Here is a 23,253-nt window from a genome sequence, read left to right as displayed (position 1 = left end):
GATATGTAGCAAACACTAAGCTTATTGCCCTTTATTAAACGTGAAAGCTGGCACTGGAAGTTTTTATTAAAAACATTATTTCATTGTGTGTGTGTGTGTGTAAGTGTGTGTGCATAACACAAATATGGAGGTCATACTGTAACTATCTCTCCTTCTATCATGCAGATTTTAGGGATCAGACTCAGGTTATCAGTCATGGCAGCAAGCACATTACCCACTGAGCCATTTTACCAGCTTAAAGTGAGAGTTTGCCATTCACAAATCATAATTCAGCAGCCAGTTTGCCAAATTTTGTATATTAAATTAGGTGGTATTTAATTAGTAAGACAACTAGATGGATGAGTGAGACACCAATCATTGCTCTGGAAGATAACTAATCTCCTTCTCTAAGTTTATAGCTCAGGGTTTATCAAAGAAATGAAATAAATGTTTCCACAACTGTTCACATCTAAGTACTTAGGAAATCTGTTCAATTCAGCACTGCTAGATCTAAATGTGAATGCAAAAAGCAGGAGTCTGAAACAACCAAAGTCAACACCTCTGCAGAGTGAGATTTCAACACTGACAAGTATCTGAGGCAAGCTTCTTAAAAAAAGTGTGCTGCTCGCTTGAGCAGAATGAAAGCAAGACTGCATCTCCATGCGTTCAGTAAGCATGCGTGTGGGGTACATGACCACTTTGAATACTTTTTCAGTGAAGCCAAGCACTGTGTTACTTGCATATACTAGCTGTGATTGATCAATTATTCTTGAGTCTATGCTCTCAGCAAAGTGAGTTTGCAATCTCATCAAGAGATAAATCTCATTCTGAACTCTTTTACTTTGGTATGCCTTTTGAATTTTTTTGATCACTAATGTGACAGAAGTGTGGGTATAAGTATAGGCACAGTGCTTAAGAGTCTTTTCAAGTGTTTTGCTCTCATATAATGTTCTCAGTCAAGAAGAAAAAACTCCCTGACTGTGCAACTAGTGGGTGAAACCAAAATTACTGGAGCCAAGCTATCCCAGTTATCCTGAGAGCCCCACACGTGACAGGGAGTATGGTCAAGGTTATTAGATTTAGCATGAAGCTGATTGGACACTGAGCATAGATTCATGAAAGGGCCCAGCTAGACTGGAAAACATGCCCAGCTGAGCTTAGTCAGAAATACTGTGAGCTAAATAAATAATTAACTTATACCAAAATATTGTAATTTTATATGCTTCATTGTCCTCAATTCATGTAATGGTACTTAATATAAGAGTCAAAAAATTCAGCATCGGAAGACACAAACATAGTAAGCCACATGTATACAAGAACTGCCATCTTTAACCCATTTGCTGAACATACTGCAGAGCTGTGCAGAATCAAATCAATAGTCACTATCTTTCGGTAACTTAGAAAATGAATCACAGTATAAAGCTTGTTTATATTTCTTTGCTGAACTATGCCAAAAGTGGGTTCATACTCAGTTGGTTTTCACATTCCATATACTGAACAATGTCCACTTGAAATGCAAAGAAAGCCAAGATCCATATACTCACTGAAGTTCCAATAGTAAAGCAGAGTTTTGTACAATTGACATTGTATGTGCACATGCTATTTCAAATGCTCAGTAATTATCTTGTGCATCTGGGCATTTCAGATCAGTTGATGATCATGATATCAGAATGAGATGTGATTAATAAGAAGTAAAGGGATTGAGTCAGTAATAAAATATCTCTTATCAACAAAAAACAAACAAACAAAAAACAAGAACAAATGGCTTCCTAGATGAAAATTTCTAACCATTCAAAACTGCTGGCAAGGAAGTAGTTCTTTTAAGTTCCATTCATGAGTCTACTGTTGTCTGAATACCAGAGTCTATACAGTTACCTGGAATACAAGGATGGTTCAATATATATATATATAAAAAAATCAATGGATGCCATAAGCTTCATTTTCAGAATGAAGGACAAAAATCCACATCATGACTTTGATAGTTGCAAAAAAGCAGGATATTCCTGTAAGCATTGGATACAAGGCATGGTGCCTTGCATTCCTGTATTCCAAACATTGGAGGCTAAGGCAAGAAGATAATGAGTCTGAGACCAACATAATCTGCAGAATAAAACCTTGTTTCAAAAGGCTTAGGAATGCGTGTAATGCCAATAAAAGAAAAGAAAAACAAGTCTAATGTTTATATGTAACCATAGAGGATGCTGAACATCTGTCTTGAGTCAAAGGAGCTGTGCATCAAGCATCAAACTACCTAATCTTAAAATGTATTAGAAAACTATAACCATCAAAACAGCATGGTGTTGCCATAAAAAGTCATAAGCCAGAGAAACTACATAGAGATTAGAAACAGGCCCATACATTTATTGCCAATGGAATTAGGACAAAGATGCCATGAACATTTGATAAGAAAAGATAGTTTATTTACAAAATGATCTTAGGAAACAGAATATCCACATGGAAAATATAATTAGATTTTTATGTCACATCATAGACAATTAGGAACTGAAAATGTACTAAAGATTAAATTCTAAGTCCTAAAGCTGTGAAAGTATTTGAAGAAAACATAGAAGAAAAATATTTTCTGGCACCAATATGGGAAAAAGCTGTTTCGGTATGACAAGCCAGAAAAGCAGGCACAGATAAATGGCATCACAGTATCTTAATACCCAATACCCAAACCTGATGAGAAACAAACCAAGATTGAAGAAAGCATTTACAAACCATACAGTGAGTAGGGCTTGCTCTCAAAATATTTATGAAGTTTGGGTAACTCAATATCAAGGAAACAACTCAATTAAAAATGGGCAAATGACCCAAACAGACATCTGTTCATTATACAAATGAAGTGTGTGTGTGTGTGTGTGTGTGTGTGTGTGTATGGGGGTGGGGGGGTGGGGTTCAACTATACTCAATTGTAAAACTACCGGTACTTTTAAGAATAAAAACTACCAAAAAGTCAGAAGATACCAAAAGTTAGTAGAAATAAGTGAAGTCTTCTGCATGTTTGGATCCAGATTATCTGATTGTCTGTCTGTCTGTCTGTCTGTCTGTCTGTCTGTCTGTCTGTCTGTCGGTCTGTGTATCAGTTTGCCTGTCTATGCACTCATTCATCTATCATCTATCTTTTTTTGAGATAAATTCTTGATAAAACACCCTAGACTGGACTCAAACTTGTGATGCTTCAGTTTCCTCAGTGTTGGGATTACAGTCACCACTCTTGATGGTTATGCATATTGATTAGTTCAGCCACATGATGGTTTGAATAAGAAGGCATCTCCAACCCAGTCTCATATATTGGAACAATTAAGGACTGGCACTACTTGGAAGAATTAAGAAATGTGGCCTTGCTGGTGGAAGTATGTCACTGGGGAGGTGGGGCTTGGGGTGCGTCTTTGAAGCTCCAGACACCCAAGTTAGGTCCAGTGGCTCTTTCTTCTTGCTACCTGTGAATCTGGAGGTAGCACTCAGCTTCCTCTCCAGCGCCATGTCTGACTGCATGCAGCTATGCTTCTTGCCATGCTGATACTGGATTTAAACCTTGGAAACAGTAAACCAGCTCCAATAAAATAGTTTTTAAATAAGAGTTTTTAATGGTCTTGATGTTTCTTCCCAGCAATAGGACACTGACACAAGTTATGAAAAATCATATAGTTTCTCCTCAGACATTAAGCATAGAACCACCATGTGATCATGCATCCCCAATTTTGAGGATACTTCCAAAAGAAATGAAATTCTTGTCTTCAAGGGATATCTGCCTGGGGTTATGAGAGTGGGAGAGCTGGGCCCGACTCGACTCTCACCAGCTGCAGCACTCTGGAGAGATAGCTCTGCACCTCGCTTGGGCAGCACCTTAGAGCTAGCCCTAGTGGGAGGGAACAAGTGAGCTAGCCAGTGGTGTGAGCAAAGGAAAGCTGCAAGGTGGTGTGGACTAGGGAGAGATTCCCTACCTCCTCAATCCCTCCCTGTAGGACTGAGCACGGCTAAAAACCGCCAGAGACCCCAGGTGATTCTAAGGGGATTTCATTGCACTCCCAGACTCCAGTCTCCTGACACAGGCTCCTGCCACAGACTTACATAAATCTGTGCCTTTCAGTCACATAGGACAATGCCCACTATCCCCTCCCAGGTAGAGGGTGTGACTACAGGCCACAGAGTCTCCAGACAGATCTCCATATTAATGAGATACTTAAAGGCCAGAGGAGCATAGCCAATTAAACATTCCTTCTCAGACCCTCCTCCTTACAAAAGGTATTTAACCTCAGGCTCACCCTAAAAATAATGGGGTGCAGTTTTTATCTATTTTCCGCCATGAAAATAAATATCCTAAGACCATGGACTGTTTCTCTTCTTCAAAATCTGCTGTGGGGAACAGTGGAGCAGGTCTTTATCCACAGAGCTGCCGGCATAATCTCCCACAGAACTTTCTGTGTTCCCAGACACAGAGACCACCAACCCAGCCACCCAAGCCAAGCAAGCAGCCGTCACAGAGCCAAGAGAGTAACCACGACCAAGTCAAGAACTCTCATCCCCATAGGACACAACCAGAGTTCATCTCTGCTCCTTTCCCCTTCGGCTGCTGGCTAATCTAGCTCCTATGCCCCAACTTTGTTCTCAGCCCTTCCGTGGCCCCGCAGTGGCATCTGGGCCGGGGCCCAAGAACCCAAAAATCAGCCCCCAAGCCAAGAGCTCCACTCCTCATGGGACCTCAGACTGTGCTCCCTCACTCCCAGAGCCGAGTCTTGCAGCTCCACAGAGCCTGATGTCCACCCGGTGCCAGCGTGGAGTGAGCACAGTCAAATTCTTGCGCCTCTGTCCCCGCAAGAGGCCCTAGCTATGTGCTGAGACAGACATGAGACACACACATTAACCCAACAACAGATCCCACGCACACACTACAACCCAACACCTTCCTACCTGTGGCAGGAGGGAGAGCTGGTCCTGAGGTCATGAGAAATGGAAAACTGGCCCCTTGCCAGCTGGAGCATTGGCAGCTCACTCTTGGTTGTATAGATGTAGGAAAGCTGGCTGGCTAACCTCGGCTACCACCCAGATGAAGCTTCAGGGCTTTGAGTTAGCCCACCCCAACATCTACGCCGTCAAACCAGACCAATGACTCATTGCAATGAATGAACACTTACAAGTAAAGATGTTTGGCAAAAGAGTATGCCATGTGACACACTGAAGATTCTACAAATTTGTTTGTTTGTGTGTGGGTTTTGTTTGTTTGTTTTTGTTTTATTTTTGTTTTTATATTTTCTTTTTGGAGGAAGTTGCAAGGGCAGAGGGCTGATATGAAAAGATGAGGGGCTGGGGTGCATAATGTGAAATTCACAAAAATCAATAAAATGTTTTTTTTTAAAGAGGTATCTGCACACCTGTGCAATTCCATTAAGATTCATAAAAGCCACTGTATGGAACCAATTGAAGTCTCCATCAACAGGTAAATTAATCAGAACAAAACCGGAGTAGGCGTGTAGCTCAGTAGGTAGAGAGACTGGGTGATATACAAAGAGCCCTGGGTCAAATCCCAAGAACTGCATAGGACTCAGTATGGTGGGTGCATTCCTGTAACACAGAACTTGGAAGGGAGAGACAAGAGAACCAGAAGTTCAAGGTCATTCTTGTCTATAAGTTCATAAGTTCAAGGCTAAACTAGACTACACAAGACCCTATTTTTTGTTTTTGAGAAAGAAAGAACAAACAGACACACAACAGAATACTAGTCAGCCTTTCAAAGGAAGTCAATCATTTTTACAACATGGGTGAAACTGGGTGGGTGAATGGCAATAAGAGAAACAAGTCATGAATAAGGAGTCCTGTTTAATCCCATTGGGGAATTCAGAAAAGCTGAAGAGTTAAACTCATGGAAACAGAGATCAAAATGGCCACTGACAGGGGCTGAGAAGTTGAGGATCCCTGGAGGGATGTTGTTCAAATAATAAAATTGCCGTTAGGTTATGCTGTTTGACTTTTCTCATGGAGCTCTGAATAAAGAGGGTATCCTGCTCACCCCAGATAAGATACCAAAGACAGACCAATGTTTCCACCCAAGTCTAACTTTATGAACCATGGGATTTATCAGATGAGCATGGATTACTTACTAAAGCCTGGGTGACCCTAAATCAACTGCATCACCAAAATGTTTCATCCCAGCTTGGTGACAACTTTCTCAGCTAAGTAGACAGAGTTCTTCCTTCAGACAATCTCCCATTCCATGTACACTCTACAATCTTCTCTACACAGGGAGGGCAGAATCACATACAATTTTGAGGTAGGAGACAAATCTCAGATGAGGATTTAATGATTATTCCTGCCCCTCCTTCCATGAGGGAAGGTCATCTGGTCTTAACTTGATCATCATTGAGAGAAATAACAACTGATCTGATTAGGATGGTAATGGTTGTTGTGTTGAAAGAGTATTCCATAATACATAGGAAGAATAAATTGATGAGACATACTGTATATTATACTGACTATAGTTAATAGTAATGTATCATAGACTTGGAAGTCGTTAAATTAGTGGATTTCAAGTACTTTCAACAATAACAAATATGCATATTATAATTAGTTCTGTTTAGCTATTCCACAATTTACACCTATATTGACACAGCACTTTATATACTGTGTCAATTTTATTTGTATTTTATTATTTGTATTTTTATTTGAATTTTATTTGTCAATGAAAACAGGTATTATATGGGGACTGGATAAATGGCTCAGCAGTTAAAAGTACGTGTTCTTAGGACCAGGATTAGTTTCCTACATTGTAACTGTACTTCCTGGGAATCAGATGCCCTCTTCTGGATTCTGTGAGCACTGTATACATATGGTATACAGGCATATACAGAGATAAGCCATTATATACAAAAAAAACAAAAAGAAAATCAATCTTTTTCAAAAAGGTAATATGTGATGTTTCTTTATCTCAAGCCATCAATATTGCTATAATTTGTTTAGGTGACTACATCCAATGACCAAATCCATCATAAGTCACAAAACAGATAGATCATTAACTTTTAGAGTTGGAACTGCAGAGTTCATATTTTAGGAAAAGGTATGGAGGGCTTGTAGCAGTAAAAACAAAAAACTGATTGTACATGAAGAACCCTGTTATGTCCCTAGATGTGCCACATATTATAGTCTTTGGTTAGTAAAATGAGCAATTTGATGTAAATGACTTTGTGTGAGAGGACAAATAAAAACATTTAAGGGGTATGAGAAGAAAGGAGGACTTACATAGGGAAAGGATTCTGAGAGTTCATGTGGGGAAAAAGAGAAGAAATACGTTACTGAGCAAAAGAAGCCAAATGAAAGGAACTGGGGAAAAGGGCTTCTAGAAGTATCATGAGTTTCTGCATAAACCTCTCCAATATATCCTGGAGCTAGAATATTGCACATGTAGGGAGCAGGGGATGGTCAGAAGGAAGAATGCAGTTAACTGCCTTTAGGAGCTCTGACAAACAAAACTAGTCTCAAGACCGCCTTTGCCTTTGTGTGCTGGGGACACAAACAAGTGTAAGTACGAGGGTATGTGTGGGATCTCAGTACCCAAGTAAAGAGCTGAATGTGGTAGAATGGCTCCTGTAGGCTCAAGGATTCGAATGCTTGGACACCAGGGTGTGGCACTATTTGAAAGGATTAAGAGGTGTGGCCTTGTTGGAGGAAGTGTGTCAAGGCGGGTGTGATTTGAAGATTCACAGTCTTCCAAATGCAGAGGCACTCTCTTCCTCCATTTGTAGATCCTCATGTAGAACTCTCAGCTGCCATGTCTACCTGTGCTCTGTCATGCTCCCAGCCATGTGGATAACAGACTAGAGCTCGGAAGCTATAAGAAAACCCTAGTGAAATGCACATGGACACACATAGACACATAAACACACATATATACACACAAACACAAATACAAACAGGCACACACACAAAGACACACACACACACACACACATATATATATACACAAACACACACATACACACAAATACACAAACACACAAAGACAGACACAGACTGACACAGACACACAGACACACAAAGACACACACATATACACACATGCACACAGACATACAGACACAGACAGACAGATAGACAGATAAACACACACACACATACACACACACACTGGATTTCTTGTTTCTTTAGATCTCTGGCTATGAAAGCTATCCTTGCTTTACAGCTTTTACACTTGGTGATAACTTGTTTCATTCTAAATTCTCTAACTCGGAATTTTTGATAAGCCACTTAGAACCTGATTTATGTATATCTCCATGCTATATAGAGGACGGATTTGCCAAAAAGAAAAATGAATGGCACAAATACGATCATAAAGCAGCACTTGAAATGCTTGAAAGAGTAGCTTTCAAAGACCCTAAATTATGCCAGAACACAATTCAACCAACTGTCCTCATAAATATATTAAAATCATGACTGATCATGCAGAAGGATGGTTCTGTATATTTTCCCTAATATTTCAGAAAGAGAGTTGGAAGGCATTTCCTTTTCAATGTGTGAATTATGACACAGGTTAGGGAAATTGGCTAATAATACATTAGGCTGATTAGATGAATTAGTAAATTAACCAAAGCTGTTACTGTACATATGTAAGTCCTCTGATATGAGAATTTTTGTTAGACACCTCGAGGGTACATATTAAAAGTGGTAAGATGGGTACTTGACTGCTTATGTAAATGTATATTTAAAAAAAAACTAACATTAAAACTAAAACCGTCCACTCTGGTTATGATGGACACTCACAGAGCATTGACGTTCTGGTTGGAGCTCAAAGCTAATTGGTGTTTCTGGCTCTGTCTGGCTACTCCCTACTCCACACCCTCGATGCCATCCATCATAATAGCAGATCCTGGTGGGTAGCTATTGCTGCTTCATACATTCTGGTTTAAGTCTTGCTTTTTTGTCATTCTCTGCCTCTCTCCTGGTGCTGTCTTATCCTAATGTTTATTTCCTCATTTCCCTCTTTATGCACTGACTATATTAACCTTCCACGGGCTATCTTGCAGAGAAATGGAATCTGAGGGAACTGAGCTGCTGGAGCAGTGTTCAAATCCTCAGACTTCCTTTAATGACAGATAAAGATAGTTACTTGATTTAATACTCTGAAGGTGACATCTGCCTTGCATAGTTGTGGGAATTCTAGCTGCTAGAGCATGTCATACGTAGCTAAAGAATTACTTTCTCTGTTGTCCCTTATTACCAAAACCCAGCTTCAACTCCAAGAGTTTCTGGGTATTATTCTACAGTTTGGCTTCAGTTTGGCTTGCGTTTGTCTGGGTGGTGTCTGCACGTAACACACACTCGCAATCTTCCTCTCTCTCTCTCTCTCTCTCTCTCTCTCTCTCTCTCTCTCTCTCTCTCTCTCTCCACACATGCACACGCACACGCACACATTTTAGTGATTAACTGAATTTAATCAAGGCAGTCTGTGTGCCAAATTTGGGGCTCTCTGTTGGATCTCCATATTGGCCCAGGTAGAGACTGTTGTTTAACTAAACTGACACAGTATCAAACTGTTTTCTGAATATCTGTGCCTATATCCAAAGATGTTCACAGCCTTAATCAGAGAAGCCACCCCATGCAGTAAACAATGATAAATACAGAGAGTCACGGATTTCAAGATGCTCTAAGTAAGCAAAGTTGTATGCTCAGCCCTAACCGAGACATTTACCTCGCCTTAATTTGGGACTGGGCCTATCACTGAACATGGAGCTTACTGACTGATGGACTGGCTGGCCAATGAGCTTCCTAGGATCCTTCTCTCTGGGACTCCCAGTGCCAGGTTTCCAGGTACATGCTCCCATGCCAAGGCATTTATTTCTGTAGGTGCTGGAACTCAAACTCATGTCTTCACATGCGCTTGATTGACATTATACCAACTAAACCAGCTGCCTGGGTCCTGATCTCCCTCAACTTCTTCCTGATGAGTTTGGTCTTATTTAAGGAACTCGTCTTTGAAGGAAAGCTGTATCCTTTACTTCCAGACAGTAGCAAACAACGAATCTCTCTCTGTGTCCTCATCATAAGAATTTTCAGTAGTTGGGAGGACCAAAAGTGTCTCAATGACCACTGAGGTCTTCACGCTGTTTTCTCTGGGGCATTTGCTCTTAGAGAATGCTGAACCTGGATGACGATTTTCCTCTTCTGGCATCTTCATTGACTTTGTGATCAACATTGAGGGGACATCTAATGGCCTGTCCCCCAGCTAACGTCTGCTTGTATTCTGCTAATCCCATTTGCCAGGACGAATTTGGGGACATTTGAATCACTTGGGACTGTCTTTCTGGAAATTTGAATTTAGAATTGGCTCTATGCATAACCTTGTATTCATTCTCTTCTCAAACTTCCATTTCCACAAACCTGTTCTGCCTCACCTCATATTCCCAACTCTAATTCTTTCAGTCTGTTGAGGATTCCCTACCTCATCTCTCCTTTAACCAGCCGTTCATTTGTCTGTTCATCCATTCACCCACACTGCGCTTACCAAGTGTCTTTTGTGTGTCTCTAACAGTCAGTCTTTTTTGAAATTCCCATCATTACTTTACTTTCCTTTATATTCACCTGTAAAATAGCTGTTGTATTTACTTGTTCCCTGTAGCCGCCCGAGGCCACAAGTAAACTGGGTACACCTGAAAGGGGGCTTGGAATTGAAGGGGGAAGGAGGGCGAGAAGAGATGAGGCCAAGACAAAGTTCTCTGATCAAGGCCCCAAGCTTTATTGTTCAGCCCTCAATTTAAAGGGGAAGACCCAACCCACAACCCCTCCTGGTTTCAGATGGGTGGGATAATCCATAGTCCGTTCCAGGTCACGGTCAGAGATGTCTCAAGGCAAGCCCAGGGGCAGTTCTGCTTCTGTGTTCCGGGCAGCCAAGGTGGGTAACTCCACCTAGATCCTATCACTTGACCTTGTTGTGGTAAACAAGGTCTCTCAGGCCTGCTCATGGTGGAGGGGAGAGTACAGTTCCCCAGTTCTTAGCCTTTAGTCTTCCCTTACATCTAGAGAACACTCTGGTGCTACCCTTGACTGAGTGAGGCCTTTAGCATAAATCTAATTACTAATCCAACCCTCTTTCTCTGAACTTCCCTCTGTCTTTAAACTCACGTGCTCTCCACATTCCACTCTCTACCCCAAGCCATCAGGTAGGAACTCTGGATAACCTTTACTGTCCTCCTGTCAAAAAACAGGCTCCATGCTGTGAGATCTGAAGGTGTCCTCTAACATTCAGAGATTGAAATGTAATTACCTGTGTAAAAGTAAACATGAAGACAAGATCTTTAAAATGGAACCAAGCTACAAGGATAGAGCTTTCTTGGGTGGAATGAGTGGCTCTAAATATGGAACTGAAAGGAACCAGCAGGCTCCATGTTCAGTCTTCCACCATGTAAGCCTAGCATTAAATTACTGTGTTGGAAGTTGGAAACAGATCTTACCAGATAGTGACTCTGATGGCACCTTAATCTTAGGCATCTCAGTTTCCAGAACTTTGGGGAGTAATTTTTTGTCATTAAGTTACCCAGTCTCAGGTATGCTGTTTTGGTACTGCTGTTCAACTAAAATAATATAGAAAGTAGATGTTGTTTCAGTAAGTATCGACTTACGTGTTCTGGCTCCATTCCTTCTGATTTCCCCTTGAGTCTTAGATAATATGTCCCCTCAGCTGTTACTTACCCTTCTTAAGAAACCCTTACTCTTTGCTCACAAATGTCCTAAAAAGCTTTTGTCTTTACCAGGCCTACTACTCAAATGCCCACACCATTTTCATTAACTTTAGGCAATCTTTTTCTAAAGATTTATTCTTATTATTTTTAATTATGTGTATGCACAGATGTTTGCATGTGGATTTGTGTATATCAGTGCATGCACTGAAGGAGGCCAGAGACATTGGATCCACTGGAGTTAGAAATACAGGCAGCTATTTGTGAGCTATTTGATGTGGGTACTGGGAATGGAACTCAGGTCTCCTGTAAGAACAACAGGCATTTTTACCACCAAACCTTCTCTCTAGTCCCAACATTCAGTAATCTTGAGGAAGATATTGTCACCCATTATCTCTCCCCTTCCATGGTTCACATCTGGAAATTCTTCCATATGTAACAAAACTCCAGGAATACCTGATTGTCAGTCTCCAGTGGCAAGCTTCTTGGTACTGGAAATAATTGTATCCTTTTGTATTTATTCTTACTAAGTCTACCATTCATCTGGAATTTAGTCAATACCACTGAATTCCTGGGCTTACCCCATATTTTGCCAATCTTGGTCCTCCAGCTCCTTGGTTCTACTTGCACCTTTTATCTGACTTCAGACTCCAACTCCAGGCCCCCTGTTAGAACATACCATTGCCATCTGATGACAGATTCACATGTTCCACCATATCTTTGGAACAGCCTTATGTAGTTGGCTGCGCTGTGACCCTCCTGGGCTGGCTAACAGTTTCAGTGTCCAAGTTGTATCTGCTCTGATCTGCTCTATAATTCACGGTCTTACAGTCTTGGTTCTTCTAAAAATTTCTCTCCTGATGCTTTTATACATCTCCAACTACTTTTAAGTGTCCTGTAAAATCTTTTCTTTCTCCTCTTCTCACTTATACCCTTCTCCTGGCAAAACTTATTCACTCCGTTGGCTTAAACACCAAGTCTGCATTGCCAACTTCCAAATTTATAATTCCAGTTTTGAATTTTTCCCAAATTTTACATATGTAATAGAAACTGCCCACTGGATAGCTTCTCTGTTTGGACCCTATGGTCCACACATTTAGAACCAAGTTTATCTTTTATACCCTGTGACATATCTTTTATGCTCTCTACCTTAGATAATGTTGCCTATAAATTGCAGCCACTGGGACAGGATGTGGCCTCAAATCCTCACTTGTATATGTGTTTATACCAATTGCCTCTGATTGGCTCTTGAATTTTCTTTTGGCTGAACTTTTCCTGGCCACCTCTGATGTTCATTATCTCTTTGAAGTTATTTCTCACAGCAATTCAGATTTCATCTTCTGTTAGAGAGTCCTGCATCTACCACTCCTTAGCACCGAAATCTTTGCTGGATTCTAGTGCCTATAGAGTAAAATCTCAACTTGTTAATGTGGTCCATAAGTTTCTTCAGATTCTGATTGTGTCTCATTTTTTTTGTGTTAATAGAAACATGACTCTGAGACTGAGGCTCTTTCCATTTTGTGGCTCTTCCATCTCCCGGAGCTCACAGTGTTTCATTAGATCCTTGCGTTCGAGGGCAAGATGAGAGCTCTAACTGGAAGGTCACACGAGGAGGACTTTATGGTACATGTCATTGCCCCTGGGTACCCAGTGGCTACAATTCAGCTCCATGGTTGAAACTAAGGAGAACCAGTGTTGAATACTTTAGCCTAGCTGAGGCAAGGAAGACAATCAAAATGATTTGGCAGATCAGTGGTGAATATTCCCCACACTGGTGGTCAGTCTACAGATTTGTGAAAGGGAGGAGTGAACTGTTACAGAAGAGGCAGATGCTGCAGCAGTATTGGAACAGTGTGGCAGCCTCTTAGGTTCCTCACTAACTTTCAACATTGTATTTTGAGAGTATTGGCAACATACCTTCAGATTTGGTTAGGATACAGTGTTGTTTAATCAAACATTTCCCTCTGTAACATTTGATATTGATAACTGTTATGGACATTATACATTTTTCGAGATTAACCACTATCCAAAGAAGACTAATAGTGTAATGAACATCATTTAATGTATGTTCCCCCCCAATGATTTTAAATACTATTCAGAATGACTTCATGATGTGGCCAGATGCCAAGGCCATTACTCTAAATTTGTTCAGTTAACAGGTTTCTTGAGATCAGAGATTCTGTGAAAAATGCAGTCACACTCTGTGAGTAGAAAGAGCACTGGAGGGTGTACAGCCCAACTCTCGACTCTTTCCTGACAGAATAATTGATAGGACACTGTAGCTAAGATGTTTCACCTTTAAAATTATAGGTTTTAAATGGATTGAGACCTCAGTCTTCTTGAAATTTTAGTATTCATATCCAGGATTTGTTGCAAAATGCTGGTTGATAGAGGATGGTCTGATTAGCAGGATGATAGCAATGGTCAGTTTGAATTTCTAGGTGACTTATTGTAAATTTAATTGACTTGGTATTAGAAAGATGTTAATCATCCCAAAAGTCCAAGGTAAAGAATTATCTAAAGCCATATGAAGTTTGCTTTATGGCTGCCTCTATGATCAGACCAAAGCACAGCGACTATTGGTTCATTTGCAAAGGTGGCCCCTCCCCCTCCAGCATTCTTTCCATATCACATACCTGTCATGCTGCTAAGTGGTTCACTGTTGAGTGTAGCAAAGGCTTGTTATCTTAACAGTGTCACTCCTTGGGGTGCTACTCTGGTCTTGGGGTAGCTGGTCATTTATTGCCAGAAACACTGGGACAGCCTACCAAGTCTAAGTACATTTAGGAACTATGGAAAAAGGGCTGGATTAAAAATAAATGTGTGCATTTCTTGGTATAGCACAGATGGCTTTGTCTGTGCCAAAATTTACTTATTTTCCTACTACCCTAACCAGCACCAGTAACTGCAGCCTGCTTTGTTTCTTTCTTCTTTCCTCTGTCTTTCCCTCCTTCCTTCCTTCCTCTCTCTCTCTCTCTCTCTCTCTCTCTCTCTCTCTCTCTCTCTTTCTTTCTTTCTTCAGGTAATGCTTATGGATCAAAGCCATCATAGAATTCACATTGTTCCAGAAATTAACACCAGTAGTTTCAACAGTGTACACTTACTCAGTGCTATTTCTCTGTGATGTTTCTGCAAATAGAGGGGACTTGGCAAAGGCACCTGTAATCCAGAATCTCAGAACCCAATCTGTCTTTTGCTCCATGTGCCACACTGGTCACACTTTTTAATCATGCTCGTCCTGATTTGTCAGTTATGAAATGGAAACAATTCAGCAGTTTATTTATTGAAAATTTACTGTATGTTAGGTATTCTTATACGACTGGGAACATGGGTTATAAACAAAATAAATCCACACCCAGCGAGGTTTCATTCAAATAGAGAAAATAAAGCAAAAACACATCAGGTGAAATTGTTACTGAGCTCTGGCTCGAGCCTCCCCATGGCTCCTCAGTCCTTGTAATCTGTACCAGATACACTCAGATGAGATACATGAAGCATAGCTCCGAGTATAGTGTAGTACTAATAATGTGAGGCACTTTCAGAGATGGGAATTGGTTATGACCAAAAAGGACCCTTATAGAGGAAAATTCTCTCATGGAGCAGGAGTGGGCTGTGGCCAGAAAGAACTTGCGATAGCCTACTGGGCCAGGAATGCTTTACACCATTTTCCAAAAGTGTAGAATAGGCTTTCCTGAGGTAGAATTTTCTGCTCAGGTGATTGACATACCCATTCAGATTAATTCTTAAGGTAAGAGAAAAAAAAGCCTGTCTTTATTCTTTGCCAGAAAGTCTTGGCTAGAGACTAATGTTATAATCTCTTGGGCAGTTTAGAATGCTATGTTTCCACTTAGGGCCAAAAATAACACTCAGATCCTGTGCATTTTTTCTAAAAGTTAGTTTTATCTATGTGTATGTGTTTGTGTGAATGTATGCCCTGCCTCCGTGTGTGTGTGTGTGTTTCTGCAAAAGCTAAAAGGGGGTGCCAGATCTCTCAGAGCTGGAGTTATAGGCTGTTGTGAGCCATTTCACCATGGTCTTCTGGAAGAGCAGGAAGAGATCTGGACTGCCAAGCCTTCTTTCTAGCATAATAACAAATCATCAGAGTCCTGAGGTTTCTGTTCTTGCCTTATAAGCTGAAGATTGGGAAGGAAGGAATCAATCTTTAAAGATCTCCATCCTTGCTAATGTCTGAGTAGCCCTTACTACCAACCTAAGTTCTGTGGAGAAGATCAAGGCAGAGGCACGGGGGGATAAGGGTGGGGCTTGTTTGGGTGATATTCTATTAGGAGTAATCAAGAAAGTGCCCTGAGTTAATACTAACATTTTTGTAAATACGTAAAGGGAAAAAGTTCTAAGGTATCAGACGAAAGTATGTTGTAAGAGGAAGAGAAGGCACAGATGAAGAGACTGGGAGCGTGACCATCATTTCCTGTCTCACCAACACGACAGTATGTAACAAGGATCAAATGAAGTAACACAGATGATCTGTGCATGTTTACTGTTGAATCTATTTCTTTGCTTTCCTGCTTCATGTTTTTATGGCTCGTCATTGCAAAGCAGGCTATTTTATATCTTACTAAAACAGGGAAAGCCAGTGGGGAAGAACTTACAAGGCATCCAGGACTGGGTACAACTCTAAGGCTCACCAATCAAAATAGTCTCATCTGTACCTTCAAGGAAATCTTACCTTACAGAAGACGAATGGGCATAGGCAATCTGTGCCAGAGACAAGAGCACAGAGCAAGGATTAGGTTGATTGCAGTTGCCCAGAAACTCTCCTTGAAGCTCTGAAGATTTTGAGATTTCAGTGATTGTCTGAATTTTGTTTAGGAGAGTTCATATTTCCCCAGGGTTGGACTCCACCTCCTCTCTCTCTTTCCTTCTCCTCTGTCTTGTTTTTCCTAAACTTCTGCATGCTAGGTTTGTGATGTCTTACACCATCTCAAATACTAGTGGTTGAGAAAAAGAAACCTGTGTTGTTCACAGAATGCAGCTGAGAACACAGTTCTTAATGTGAAGTTCAAACATCTAACCGCCACAGCAGTAACATTCTATAATTCTCTCAGATAAACAGTGGTGCAGTGCGAGGAGAGAACTTCCTACACCTGACTACTAATGTTGGAGAATTTTTGGTTCAATTAACAAAGATTTCGCTCATCTCTTTTTCATTTGTTTGTTTGTATATATGCATGCAACAAATACTCAAAATCATTTGTGCAGTGAAGCAAATTATACATAATTAACATTGGAAACAGAAAAGGAAAGTGAGAGGAATCTGTTTATAAAGCTAAATGCAGAGAATTATTTTATACAGAGTCCAGGTCCCATAATGCGCACCTAAGGACGGGTAGGTATATGGTCATTATGCGTTTTAAACATCATTGATCATTATAAACACATTTTCCTGGGCACTAGCTCATATCATAATCTGAAAAGCAGAACTTCTTTTGTAACTATTGTTGATGATAGGCTCAATGTTCGTTGCTTCACTTCTTTATTCAGAATTTTTAGTCCCACATTTGTCATGCTTTCTGAGCATCTGCTCTGTTACTTTCATACCATGGTCTTATCATGCCTGGGAAAAAAGGAAAGTTCAGTCCTATAGAGGAACACTGGGCCTTTAATAGTTTTAATTGGCAGGAGAAAAGGCTTTCTTGTCTTAGTCCTTCCAGCTCTCTTTTCTTGAGGTCACACAAGTGCTACATCTGCTTAGTTTCCCCAACATTCCCAGGAAACTCACCATCATTAAGCTGCAGAAGGCTTATAACACACTAGGGTGCTAGCTCCAAACTGGAAAGAGAAAGGGAGAAAGGTCTGATTCAGCGTGTCTGGGTGCTGCACACAATCTGTAGTTCACAAACTGACTCAGGTGCTGCTGGTGTAGGTGGTCTCAGGACCATGCAAGCTTAGCAGGAATGTTGTGAGTGACAAAAGGCTGACTCTGCAGGAGGCTTGGAGCTTTGAGAATGTGTTGAGGGTAGAGAAAGGGTTCCCACACAGAATGTTTGTTACATCTCAATACAGAATTGTGACTTTCTCTGATTAGAAGGAGCAGGGTAGGGCATGAGGGAAATGACATGGATTAAGCTGAGTTAGAGTTAAAGACAGATGCCTTCCCAGGCAGATCTGTGCTTAAAGGAGAATCGATAGTTAATGGGACTCTTCTGGTTACTATTATAATGTGTGTGGCAAGGTGCCCCCAAACAATAGTTTTAAAGAAAACCAATCTTACGGCTTCATTAGAAGCTGTACCGATTTGAAGGCTGGAACAGCAACTGGAGTGCATTTGTACAGCCACTCCAAACTTCCTTAACAGAGAGTGGCCTCACAGTAGTTAGATTTTTTTACATGGATGGAGGACTTAGAGAGAACAAGATGGAAGCACATCATAGACTGTAGCCCAGCCTCGAAGTCGCACTGTCCCTTCCACCATGTCTGACTGTTGAAGTTGTTACAGGGTCATCTGATTCAAGTAGAAAGAGGCTAAATGTCACTTCCTGGAACAGGAGTCACATAGAAGACGAGCCCGTGATGTGAGGAGTATGACTGTGTTTATCTGTGAAACATAAAATTTGTCATCATGATAATGGCAATGACCTAGGGATATGGGTATCTAGAAAAGAAGCGGAAATAAAATTTGTAACTTAGTTGTGGTAAACTTATTCAACACAAGATCATACAGCAGCAAAAACAGTTACCACTGTAACTGGAACACAACGCTTAGAAACACTGGGTGTCGCTGAAAATGCAAGTTGCTAAATCTTTGTTGTACATGTCCACGTTGTACATGTAAACATCGAACTCACTAAGCATCATACGTGTGAAACAGAAAGCACATTTTGGGGTAGTGGTGTTCTCTGGAGAAAATAGGTGGTGAGATGAAGAAACAGACCTAGACATTGTCTGTTCCTTGGCTTTACAGAGTTTAGCTCTGAGAAGTGAATGTCCATGAGAGCTCAGCCAGCTCTATTAGTTCAATGTGATTTTATGAATGTTGACTGAGCAATCTTATCCTTCAACAGATGCTGGGGACAGCATACAATGACAGGGACTTCCTGAAGTAGGCTGGGATGGAGACATCCATGGCAGCTCCTTGTAAAGAGGGTGGTGTCTGAGACCCTGAGAAGCAGGAGACACATCCCTCCAGGGGACCCGCCATCTGAAAGAAGAGACTGCCTGCAGTAGGCCTGGATGGAGACATCTCAGTAGCCCACAGCAGTTCTTTGTAAAAAACAGTTGTTCCCGTTTCTCCTAACCTTAGCCCTGGACCATGGTGATATATATATATATATATATATATATATATATATATATATATATATATATATATATGTGTGTGTGTGTGTGTGTGTGTGTGTGTGTGTGTGTGTGTGTGTGTGTATTTGTGCTTGACTGTTTTTCAGTTGGCCTTGGTATGCATAATTATTCTATTATATCTGACTTTCTTCTTTCTCCTTCTGCTCTGGTAAGCTCTGTGAAACTAGATGTTCCTTGATGTAATAATTCTTAAACAATTAAAAATTGAGGCATGGGGAACAGCACAGCACAGTCCTAATGGCCCAGGTGCATGCTGTGTGTCCTCATCTAGGAAACAATGCAATAACTGCACAATGGTAGGTCCAGATTAATGCTTGCCTTGCAAAGAAAAATTTGAAGAAATTATTAGAAAATGAAATAGAGCCAACACTGGGACCCCAAGAAAGAAAAAAATCTGTTGAAGTTGTGAAATAAGTTTTGCACAACATTTCAGAATGGTTTCAAGATAAGGAAGTATAGAATACATAAAATCTTAAACTAGTAAAACTAAGTCAAAACACTGGGACTCTTAGCAGAGTCATTGTGTGCAATGCACAGAAGTAGAAAGCTAGCGGAACTGCTGAGTTAAGGGTTAACTTTATTCATTTTGGCCACTGCCTGGCAGCTTTGCCCATGTCATTTATCATTAGAGCTTCAGAGGAAAATGTTAAGTAGATGACCTTGGAGCTCTGAGCTCTGAAGTATAATAAGTTAAAAGTTAAAGTTTAAATAATGATAAGTTTGCAATTATTATTATTTTGGCTACAGGCCTGGGAATAGGGAAGCTTGAAACTTTGGGGAACAATTGTAATTCTCAGTTCTTTGTGGGATATGGTTATTCGTTTGAATTTGATTTGGCAATGATTATACAATGTCTTTTTTTCTATCTGCTTTTGGAGTATCAATAAAAGACCGGGGCAAGAGAAAGGCGAAGATGCATATGAGGTGACTGTTGAGAGATAAAGAGAGAGAATGAGAATGAGAGAGCATGAGAAGAGCATAGAGAAGAGTGAGTGAAGAGAGAATGTGAGGTGTGTATGGAGAGTGTGTGTGTGAGTGAAAGGAGAGTGCATGTGGTGTGTGTGAGATGCGTGTGAAGAGTGTGTGTGAGAGTGAAAGGGGAAATGCACAGAGGTGTGTAGGAGTGTGGGAATTCAAGAAAAGTGCACAGGAGAAAAGCAGAGTGTGTAGGAGAATTCAGAGTGTGTGCAGCCTCAAGCTGTAAGCGAGAAAAAAAGCAGAGTTAGAGTGAAGAGAGAGAAATTTTAAGCCTTGAGAGATTGCCTGTTAGCTTGTACCCAAAAAGTAGTTTGTGTGTATTTATTATGCACTTTCCAGATATCCCTGCTTTTAGTTGAGAACTCTGATCCTGTGTTGAGGCTGGACCCCGACAAACAAAAACTGCGAGGCAACATTAAACATTGAAGCATCAAGTGAATGAAGAATACAGTTGTGGTTCCTTCAGTGACAAAAATTCTCTAAGAACTTTTGGTTATGAGAGCATATGACCTAGGAATGGATGTTGGGTCTTTGTTAAAAAAAAACAAAACGAAACAAAACAAAGAACATATCTTAGGAGGAAGCTAAACACACAGAATCAGAAAAGCACATGTACAAAGCAGGTTTCAAAGACAGGGCCTAATCTTTTCAGAGCTATTGAATGAATATGGAACCCAAGGCTGTGAGTGGCCAGTGATGAATTGTGACAGGAACAGAAGGCTCAGATCACAAAAGTCATCATGAACTGTTTGTACTAACTGGAATTCGTGGTCACGGGGCTGATACTGTGTCTCTCTGCACTCTGGTGAAAATCGATTTGCATACACATTTGTAGTGATATAGAGGGCCAGATGGTAGGTGTGGGGCTAACTCACAGAGACAGCCGAACTTGAGTTTCATCAACCCTGTCTCATCTTGGTTCAGCTTGTGCATCTGTCTTCTCTCTACAGATACCTCTGCTTCTAGGAGTCACAACATAGAACATGACCATTGACCTCCTCAGTACATGTCTTCAAATCCAGGAGAAGAGACCTGTGAGTTATGATTAGAGGAAAAACCCAGCTGTCCTGGAGGCCACAGCAGTGAATGAAAGCAAGAACAGCTTTAAAAGATACACACGTCTCCGCATCTGGACTAGTACTAGCTCCTAAAAGTAGGAATTAGGCTGGTGTACTACCTACTCTTCTCATTGTGGCTATGAAGGACCTGACAAGATGGTTATCTTATGGCAAAGAATATTTATTTTGACTTACAGTTCCAGGCTACAGTCTATCATGGTGGGGATAACACGGCAACGGGATCCCGGGGCAGCTGGTTCCATTTCATCTGCAGTCAGGAAGCCAGGAGTGTAGTCTATGGGATGGCACACCCGTATTTAGAGTGATGTTTTCTGCCTCAGTTAACGTGATCATTTCAGCGAGGAAGCTGTCTTCATTTGTCCGTATTGTGCAGTCTTTATTTATCCAGCTCAGGAACTCTATCTACTACACTACCTCACTATATCAAAGATAGAATTCTATCTTTCAACTTTCCAGATTGGACCTCAGCCCATTTCATGATTCCTGCTTAATGTCCACAACCGACTTGAGGTCTCCGTAAAACGCTGCCTTTTTTGCTTATTCTGTACATGATGTGTAAGGGAGACCTTCTTTTAGAAAGAATAAAGAATTACATGTTCAACATTAAACATGGAAATTAATTTTGATTTGTATTGGGGAAAAAAAAAAAGAAATGAAAGCTGCCAGATTGTTGGGAGCCGCACTAGCTCCACGTTCGGGCGGCCAAAAACTGTCAGGGCCCGAGCAAAATGTTGAGGCCCGGGCTGCCCCTCGTTTGGCAGCCACTGTATCCCAGCTCAAGCTGCCACTCTGGTCCTAGCGTGGGTCCGGGTTCAGCAAGAGAGAGGGTGAGGGCAGACTCGAAGAATGGAGACCAGAGTGTGTTTCAATCCCCTTTATTCTTCAGTCTTTCTTCCTCTAAGTGTCTCCTAAAAGTGTCTCCTCTGTCTGCTGTGTCTGATTCTCTGTTCTGTTCTGTCTCTGCCTTTTATATGTCTCGCTTCTAAGCCACGCCTCTAAGTCACACCTTTAATCATGCCCTTAGGTCTTGTCTCTAAATCTGATCTCTACACTTCTAAGTCACTCTCTTAAGTTACACACCTTTAATCTCACACACCTTTAATCTCACACTCCTTTAATCTCACACACCTTTAATCTCACACACCCAAGGTATCTAAACCAAGATTATCAGAGTGTGCTCAGCTGTTGTAGGCTATTGTAATCCAAGTCTCATGTCAGGGTATATGGCTCAAGATGGCTGCAAAGCTGATAGCCGCTTTCTGCTAAAAGTCAGCCCCCAACAGGTTCCCCTTTTTAATTTTTTTTTTCAAAAGGGAAGGCTGGGAAAACTTACGGAAGCCGTGCCTGTCCTAGGTTGGAACAAAGGATCCCAACCTCCCTTTCCCATCCTTGGATACTCAACAGCCATTGGTTGAGCTCCTGTCTTACGATGGTGAGGCCTCCCTTCTTTTAGGGGCAAGGGTCTCGGTATGCTCTCTTACCCGTCTTTGACTATCCGGCTTAGCACGTAAGTTAGGGGATATACCTCATTAGTCTTGATGACAGAGGTTTTACAATCCCCTACTTCCAGCCTGTAATAATGGACCTGTGTAGGTTTCATTTGAATAGCATATATCTGTTGTCATAAAAAAGCCATCAGTCAGTTGAACCGCATCAACCCAAGAGACAAGAGACTTAACAATGCCTGAACAGTCAGTATGACAGCAACACTCTTTTTTAAGGGCAACACATAACTCCCTCTATCAGAGGAGTAAAAAGTGTAAGCTTCTTCTATTCTGTTTATAAATGTCTTATATCAGAATCTAAATCTATGAAAATACAAAACTGATCATAGCTTTGATCTAAAGAAAACAAGGAAATCCCTGTTCCTGCTCTAGTCAATCTCAACCCCAAAAAACAACTATAGTAACTGTGGTAGTGGGTTTTCTCCTGGGTCTAAACAATCTAAATTCCCACTAAATCTAAAACAATCTAGTTCCCCACTAAATCATAAGTCAGGGAATCAAGAGTCCAATAGAGCCACCCTGGAGATATGGGTGGTGATGTCTTCTTCAGCACTGATAACTTCCCAAGTCAGGTTTACTCGTTGATCTGTTCCAGTTTGAAGGCAATTGTGAAGCATCTTCATGTTTCCTGTGAAGAAAAAATACGCTTCTCAGGGGGTTTCTCCTCCCTGGATTTGTTATTGTTGTCTATTTGTTTAATCAGTCTCTCTGGCAGCCAATGTGCAGCAT

At 41.0% G+C, this 23,253-nt stretch overlaps 1 long non-coding RNA gene across 1 annotated transcript in view; it reads left to right on the top strand.

The window, feature by feature from the left end:
- The window catches only part of LOC143434914 (uncharacterized), a 51,207-nt gene extending 29,580 nt beyond the window's left edge, over positions 1-21,627 (top strand). Inside the window, exon 2 of the long non-coding RNA XR_013104772.1 lies at positions 20,891-21,627. This is a non-coding gene — a long non-coding RNA (uncharacterized LOC143434914). The remainder of the gene's footprint in view (positions 1-20,890) is intronic.
- Positions 21,628-23,253: the final 1,626 nt, after the last annotated feature.

This window comes from Arvicanthis niloticus, chromosome 18 (genome assembly GCF_011762505.2).
Source record: "Arvicanthis niloticus isolate mArvNil1 chromosome 18, mArvNil1.pat.X, whole genome shotgun sequence".
Classification (NCBI taxonomy): Eukaryota; Metazoa; Chordata; class Mammalia; order Rodentia; family Muridae; genus Arvicanthis; species Arvicanthis niloticus.
Note: the sequence above shows the minus strand (reverse complement) of the source record. Positions and strands in the feature narration are given on the sequence as shown.